At 37.6% G+C, this 7910-nt stretch overlaps 1 non-coding gene across 1 annotated transcript; it reads left to right on the top strand.

Annotated features, from left to right (window-relative positions):
* The first annotated feature begins 6535 nt into the window (after nt 1–6535).
* LOC115836273 lies at nt 6536–6647 on the top strand. The gene has a single exon (XR_004031231.1). It is a non-coding gene; the product is annotated as a U6 spliceosomal RNA (small nuclear RNA).
* The last annotated feature ends 1263 nt before the right edge of the window (nt 6648–7910 follow it).

Genomic DNA, 7910 nt, shown 5'->3' with positions numbered 1-7910 from the left:
TTTGAAATGTTTTTTTATTTTATTCTAAGTTTAAGCATTTATTCTTTGTATTACAAACACTCCAGTTATACCTTTTTAGTTATTTTATTATTATTATTATTTTGAGACAGAGTTTTACTCTCGTTCCTCAGGCTGTAGTGCAATGGCACGATCTCAGCTCGCTGCAACCTCTGCCTCCCAGGTTGAAGTAATTCTCCTGCCTCAGCCTCTTGAGTAGTTGGGATTACTGGTCCCCACCACCACGCCTGGCTAATTTTTTTGTATTTTTAGTAGAGGCAGGGTTTCACCACGTTGGCCAGGCTGGTCTCGCACTCCTGACCTCAGGAGATCAATCTGTCTCACCCTCTCAAAGTGCTGGGATTACAGGTGTGAGCCACCATGCCTGGCCTCTTTTAGTTATTTTAAAATATACAAGTTATCATTGATTGTAGTCACCCTGTTGTGCTATCAAATACTAGATCTTATTCATTCTACCTAACTGTAGTTTTGTACCCAGTAACCATCCCTACTTCCCCTTCCCAACAGTACCCTCCCAACCTCTGTAATCATCATTCTACTCTCTATCTTCGTGAATTCAATTGTTTTAAGTTTTAGTGCTCATAAGTAAGTGAGAACATGGGAAGTTTGTTTTCTTTGCCTGGCTTATTTCACTTAACATAATGACCCCCCAGACTCCAGCCATGTTGTTGCAAATGACAGGATCTCATGTTTTGTGGCTGAACTGTACTCCATTGTGTATATGTACCACATTTTCTTTATCCATTCATCTGTTGATGGACACAGGTTGCTTCCAAATCTTGCCTATTGTGAACAGTGCTGCAATAAACATGGAGTGCAGATATCCCTTTAATATACTGACTTCCTTCATTTTGGGTATATCTCTAGCAGCAGGACTGCTGAATCATATGATAGCTCTATTGTTAGTTTTTTGAGGAACCTCCAATTGTATTAATTTACATGCCCATCAACAGCATACAAACATTCCCTTTTCTCCACATCATCACCAGAATTTGCTGTTGCCTTTTGGATAAGTCATTTTAACTTGAGTGAGATGATATCTCATTGTGGTTTTGATGTGCACTTCTCTGATGATGAGTGCTGGTGAGTACCTTTTCGTATACCTGATTGCCATTGGTATGTCTTGTTTTGAGAAATGTCTATTCAGATGTATTGTTCATTTTTTATTCTGATTATTAGATTTTTTCCCATAGAGTTACTTGAGCTCCTTATCTATTCTGGTTATTAACTGCTTATCTGATGAGTAGTTTGCAAATATTTTATACCATTCTGTGGGTTATCTCTTCACTTTGTTGATTGTTTCCTTTGCTGTACAGCAGCTTTTTAGCTAGATGTGATCCCATTTTTCCATGTTTGCTTTGGTTGCCTGTGCTTGTTCGTACCTAAGCCTTTGAATCCCTTCCTCTACATTTGATCAAGGCAGATCTGTCATTTCTAACTTGCTCACTGTGCCCCGCCTTTCAGCCCTTGTCCTGTGGGTTTCCTACTTTTGTTTTTTTATCAACATTTTAGGGGTTTGGGGAGGAATAGAGATGAACATATATGCTCCATCCACCATGTTTAAAAGAGACATCTGTCTGTGCCAGTTGTAGTTCCCAAAGGCAAGATATGAAGTCACTTCTGAGAAGGCTGATCTGCAGGGGTGCACGGACCAGACTTGGGGGATTCTTCTCTTTCTCTCACTCCTTATCTCACACCCATCATTACAAATCCTATCAGTTGTGCTTTCAGAACATGACCAGACTCTGGGCACTTTTCCTCTCCATTGCTCCCACCCTAGCCCAGGCCACCTGGATTCGTCTCTCACCAGGATTTCTGCAGTTGCCTCTGACACCACCTTCTTGCTTTGCCTTCATTGGTCTATTCTCAGCCCATCAACCAGAGAGATTTCTCTTAAAAATCAGATCATGTGACTGCTCAACTGAAACCCTCCAATGGCTTCAAATTTCACTCAAAAATGTATTTCAGGTCCTTACCATGAGCTGTAGGGTCAACACAATCCACACCCACTACCTCCTAACACTGGCTTCCTGCTTTTCTCAGCCTCAGCCACCCCAGCCTCCTTTCTGCTTCTCACACACACTAAGCACATGCCAATCCCAGGATCTTTCCACTTGCTACTGTTTCCCCAGACACTCCCATGGCCATTTCATCACTTGCTTCAGTGTTCAGCTGAAATGTCATCTTCTCAGAGAGGCCTCCCCTGCTTGTGTATCCACTTGTGGCCTTAGCACACTCATCATGGTTCTTGATTTCTAAGCACCCTCTTTTGACCTCAGCCCTACTACAACAAACAATTAGTTCTGTTTGTTGGTTTTCTCACTTCTACTTTGGACCCAGGAAGACTTCCAGGCCAGCACCTCTCAAACTGAAATGTGTATATAAACGAGAAAGACTTAGAGCAGCACTTCTCACAGTATAATGTGCAAATTGCTTGCGGCTCTCATTAATTTCAGATTCTGATTCCACAGGTTGGGGACATGGCCTGCAATTCTGCCTCTTTGACATGTGCCCAGGAGGTGCAGATGCTGCTGACTCCGGCTGTTACAGGCTGATTTGTGTTCCCCAACATTTATATGTTGGAGCCTGGCCAGCCAGTACCTCAAAAGGTAGCTGTATTTGGAGATAGGGACTTAGAAGAAGAAGTAATTAAGTTAAAATGGGATCATTAGGATAGGCCCCGATGCAATACAATAGGTGTCCCTATACGAACAGGAAATTTAGACACAGAGTCACACAGAGGGAAGACCGTGTGAAGACACCTCAGAAGAAGCCAAACCTTCCAGCACCTTAGTCTCAGACTTCCAGCCTCCAAAATTGTGAGAAAGTTAATTTCTGTCATTTCACTCAGATTGCGGTACTTTGTTATGTCAAACCTAGCAAACCAATACTAATTTTGGTACTGAGAAGTGCGGTGCTGCGGTAACAAATACCTGAAAATGTGGAAGTCACTTTTGAACTGGGCAATGGGCAGAGGAAAGAAGAGTTTTGAGGCACCTGATAGAAAAGCCTAGATTGCCTTGATTATTGGTAGAAATATGGACATTAAGGGGCATTCTGGTGAAAGATCATAAAGAAAAAAGGAGAGTTGGGCTGGGCACAGTGGGTCACACCTGTAATCCCAGCACTTTGGGAGGCTGAAGTGGGTGGATCACAAGGTTAGGAGTTCGAGACCAGCCTGAACAACATGGTGAAACCCCGTCTCTACTAAAAATTTAAAAATTAGCCAGGTGTGGTGGCACGCACCTGTATTCCCAGCTACTCAGGAGGCTAAGGCAGGAGAATCACTTGAACTCAGGAGGCAGAGGTTGCAGTGAGCCAAGATTGCATCACTGCACTCCAGCCTGGATGACAGAGCGAGACTCTGTCTCAAAAATAAATAAATAAATAAAATAAAATATCCTATCCTAATGATCCCATTTTACTTATCCCATACACATTTATCACAATAACAAGCACCCTCTGAACACAGGCAAACACTGACAACACATACTCATACTCGCATATACATAATTTTCAAATGACCATAAACATTCTTACCACAAACAAAATTTGTTATTGGAGTAATTGATACTCTGATCATACATATGCTCAAACCACCCACACAGACTGCACTTTATCTGAGAGCCCATATTGACCATATACCCTCTAAGCACACATACACATTAACCAAACATACCAACACACACATTACAAAATGGGCATGCACCCTGTGGCCACACAAAATTGCTGAACACAAACACACACATTCACACAGAAACTACGGCTGTGCATGTGTGCTTTAATTATGGTCATTCCACACGCCAGCATCGACATGGATGTCAAGAGTTGGAAGGGGGAGACATGGCACAGGGACAGAATGTGGGGGCCAGTTAGGCTACTCTTCCATCAAGCAAATCTGATACCCATAAAGCTCATTGCTACATTTACTTAAAATACAAGAAACAGGAAAGGCCAAGAGGGTATATAATAGTATTTTTAAGTGTCTTACGCAAACCCATCACCAAAAATCAAAATGTAAAAGACAATGATATTTTAATAGGCTTTGAGGAGAATGCATTAAAGACTCAGTGTAGTTCTAAACAGTGAAAGGCAAGATATTCTGGCTGGAAGAATACTCACTGTTGCTATTGAAATTCTAGGCAAAATATTCATTGGTTTAAAACAGTTCAGGGTAAAATATTTCATTTTCATTGAGTGGCTTGCATTGGACAGTAATAAAGAAAGCTGGACAAAATATAGACACACACACACACACACACACACACACACATAACTGAAGGACCAGAGATCTCAATCTCATGCAGTCAGAGCTTGAGGGGCTACAATCCCTGAGAAAAGGGAAGGAAGCACAAGAATGAAGCAACAGGTTCACATGGGCTTTTCCCCTAAGGACTTTACACATTTGCACAGCGAGAGCAGAGAATCCAAGCAGAAAAAGGTAGGTTCTCCGAGTTAAGGAAAAATATACAAAAACTCAGTTTAAACAAATGACTATGACTTCTTCTAATCAGATGTAGTAAATGTATAACAACAATCAATTTAATAAGCACTGTATGTTTTAAAACACCAAAGGAATGTGGAGGCAAACAGGACTACATCACAGAAGATGTGAGTGAGAGAGAGAGAGAAAGAGGGAGAGAGAGATAGAGTGTGTGTGTGTGTGTGTGTGTGTGTGCATGTGCATGTGTTAAAGGAACTGGCTGGCCCAAATGTGGAGGTTGGCAAGTCCCAAATCTACAAGGAAGTCTGGCAGGCTGGAGACCTAGAAAAGAGTTGCCATTCAAGTCTGAATGGAGTTTTCTAGCAGAATTGCCTCTTCTTCATTGGAAGTCAGCATTTTTCTTAAAGACTTCCAATGATTGGATGAGACCCACTGACATTATGAAGGGCAATCTGTTTTACTCAAAGTCTACTGACGTAAATGTTAATCCTATCCAAAATATACCTTCACAGAAATATCTAGAATAGTGTTTGACCAAATATCTGAGTACTGTGACTACTCAAGTTAACACATAAAATTATAGTGTTGTTCAAGTTTTTTATTTTCTTATTTCTCTTGTATCTGGTGGTTCTATTCATTATTGAAAGATACTGAAGTCTCTTACTATTAATGTGGAACTATTTCTCCCTCTATTCTGTCAATGTTTGCTTCATAGATTTAGGAATTCTGGTGTTTGGTGCACATATGTTTATAATTGTTATAACTTGGTAAATTGACACTTTAATCAATATATACTGTGATTTTTGTGTCTTGTAACCATTTTTGATTTAAAGTCTATTTTGTCTCATATTAATATATCCACCTCTGCTCTTTTTTTTTGGTTACTATTTGCACGAGGTATCTTTTTGCATCCTTTCACTTTCAATGTAGGTGTGTCCTTAGATCTGAAGTGCTTCTCTTGTAGACTGAATCTATTTGGATCACATATTTTTATCCATTCTGCCATTCTGTAACTTTTGATTGGGTAGTTTAATTCATTTACATTTATTTTTATTTTTTATTATTTATTAATTTATTCTGAGACAGAGTCTTGCTCTCTCACCTAGGCCGGAGTGCAGTGGCACAATCTCTTAGTTATGTATATGTCATCTCCAGAATTTTTTGTTCATTTTTACAATTTTTCTCTTTGTTGATATCCTTACTTTTAATATATCATTTTTCTTATTTCTTTTAGTTCTATTCCCATGTTGTCATTTAGCTCTTTCAGCATATTTAAGACAAGTTTTTCAAAGTCTTTGTTTAATAAGTCTGGTGCTTGTGTTTTCTCATGTACGAAGATCCACAGAAACAACTTTCAATACTTTCAGTTGTTGCTTCTAGTATTTACCTCTGTTTCCAAATAATTTGTTATCTTGCTAGATTGACTTATTTATTGTATACATTATCTATTGACACCTGTTGAGTATTTGAGGTTTAATTTCTCTTTATGCTCATGTTTACTTCCTCCTCCTCTCGTGTTTTCAATGTAATTCCATTATAATTGGAGTTTTAAATGGTAGTTCATGTTTACATTATCATGATTATGTAAATACTGTTTGTTGCTGAACACAGAATTCTCATGGAGGAGCTTCAGTCGATGTCCCTCTTCCCCATGGGGGAAAGGTTTTTGTTTCTGTTACTTATACCTTTAAGTGCATCATTTGTTTAACCTTTGAAGTGAAGTTGTAATACCTTACCAGTTTCCTCATAATGATGAAATAAATAAAATCTGTAGATTATGTTCATTTTATACCTGTATGAGAGTCATGATTTTATCCTGTTTTGAAAATAGTTCTTTTACAGGTGCCCCTGGCTGATTAGAACATCATATCCAAAGAAATGTGGAACACAAAAGCACAAATACATTTTTAAAAGATTTTGTGTCACAGGCATTTAAAAATTAAAAATATATATAATACACAGTTTACCATTTTAACTATTTTGGGTGACATTAAGTGCATTTATATTGTGTAACTATCACTACTGTCCATCTCCAAAAGTTTTTTATTATCTCAAAGTGAAATTCTCTACCCTGTGCTCACTTCAGCAGCACATATACTAAAATTGAAATGATACAGAGAAGATTAGCATGGCCCCTGTGAAAGGATGAAATTCTCTACCTATTAAACAGTAACTCCTCATTATTTCTTCCCTAAGCCTCCAGTAACCACTGTTCTGCTTTATGTCTCTACAAATCATTATCATGTTACCTATGGGTTTTTCATATATAATCTTTATTATGTTGAGGTACCTTCCTTCTTTTCCTAGTTTGCTGAATTTTTTAATCATAAAAGGATGTTGAATTTTGTCAAATGCTTTTCTGCATCATTTGAGATAATTATGGTTGTTTTCCCCCTTCATTCTATTAATGTGGTGTACTGATCAATTTTTGTATGTTGAACCATCCTTGCATTACAAGAATAAACCTCACTTGGTCATGGTGTATAATATCCTAGTTTTCATGTTACTAAATTCAATTTGCTAGTATTTTTGAGGATTTTTGTATTAATATTCTTAAGGTATATTGTTCTGTAGTTTTCTTTTCTTGTAGTGTCTTTGCCTAGTTTTGGTGTCAGGATAATGCTGGCCTCACAGAATAATTTAGAAAGTGTTTTTTCTGATTCAACTTTTTGGAAGTGTTTGAGAAGGATTTATAGTGGTTCTTCTTAAATATTTGGTAGAATTTACCTGTGAAGCCATCAGGTGCAGGGATTTTCTTTGTTGGGAGTTTTTGTTATTATTATTAGTTACATGTCTATTCAGTTTTTCTACTTCATGGTTCACTCTTGGTAGGTTTCTGTTTCTAAGAATTAGTCCATTTCATCTGGATCATCTAACTTCTTGGTGTACAGTTGTTCATAGTACTCACTTAAAGTCATTTTTATCTGTAGAATCTGTAGCAATGTCCTCACTTTCATTTCTGACTTCAGTAATTTGAGTCTTCTTTTTCTTGTCAGGCTAATCTAAGGAATTTTGTTGATCTTTTCAAAGAAACTACTTTGGATTTCATTTATTTTCTCTATTTTTTTCTATTCCTTATTTATCTTTGCTCTAATCTTTATCATTTCCTCTTTCTGCTAGCTTTGAGTTTAGCTTTTCTGCTTCCTTAAATTGTAAAGTTATGTTGTTGATTTGAGATTCTCCTTATTAAATACACGTTTACAGCTATAAATTTCCCTTTTATCTCTTTTACTGCATCTCATAAGTTTCTGAACGTTGTGTTATCATTTTAATTCATCTCTACGTTTTTTCTAATTTCCCCTGTGATTTCTTTTTTGACTCATTGGTCATTTAAAAGTGTGTTTAATTTCCACCTATTTGTAAATTTACCAGTTTTCTTCTGTTATTAATTTCTAACTTCATCCTGTTGTGATCAGAGAAGATAATTTGTATGCTGTATATCTTTTTG

The sequence above is a fragment of the Nomascus leucogenys genome, chromosome 1a (assembly GCF_006542625.1).
Source record: "Nomascus leucogenys isolate Asia chromosome 1a, Asia_NLE_v1, whole genome shotgun sequence".
In the NCBI taxonomy this organism is placed as follows: Eukaryota; Metazoa; Chordata; class Mammalia; order Primates; family Hylobatidae; genus Nomascus; species Nomascus leucogenys.
Note: the sequence above shows the minus strand (reverse complement) of the source record. Positions and strands in the feature narration are given on the sequence as shown.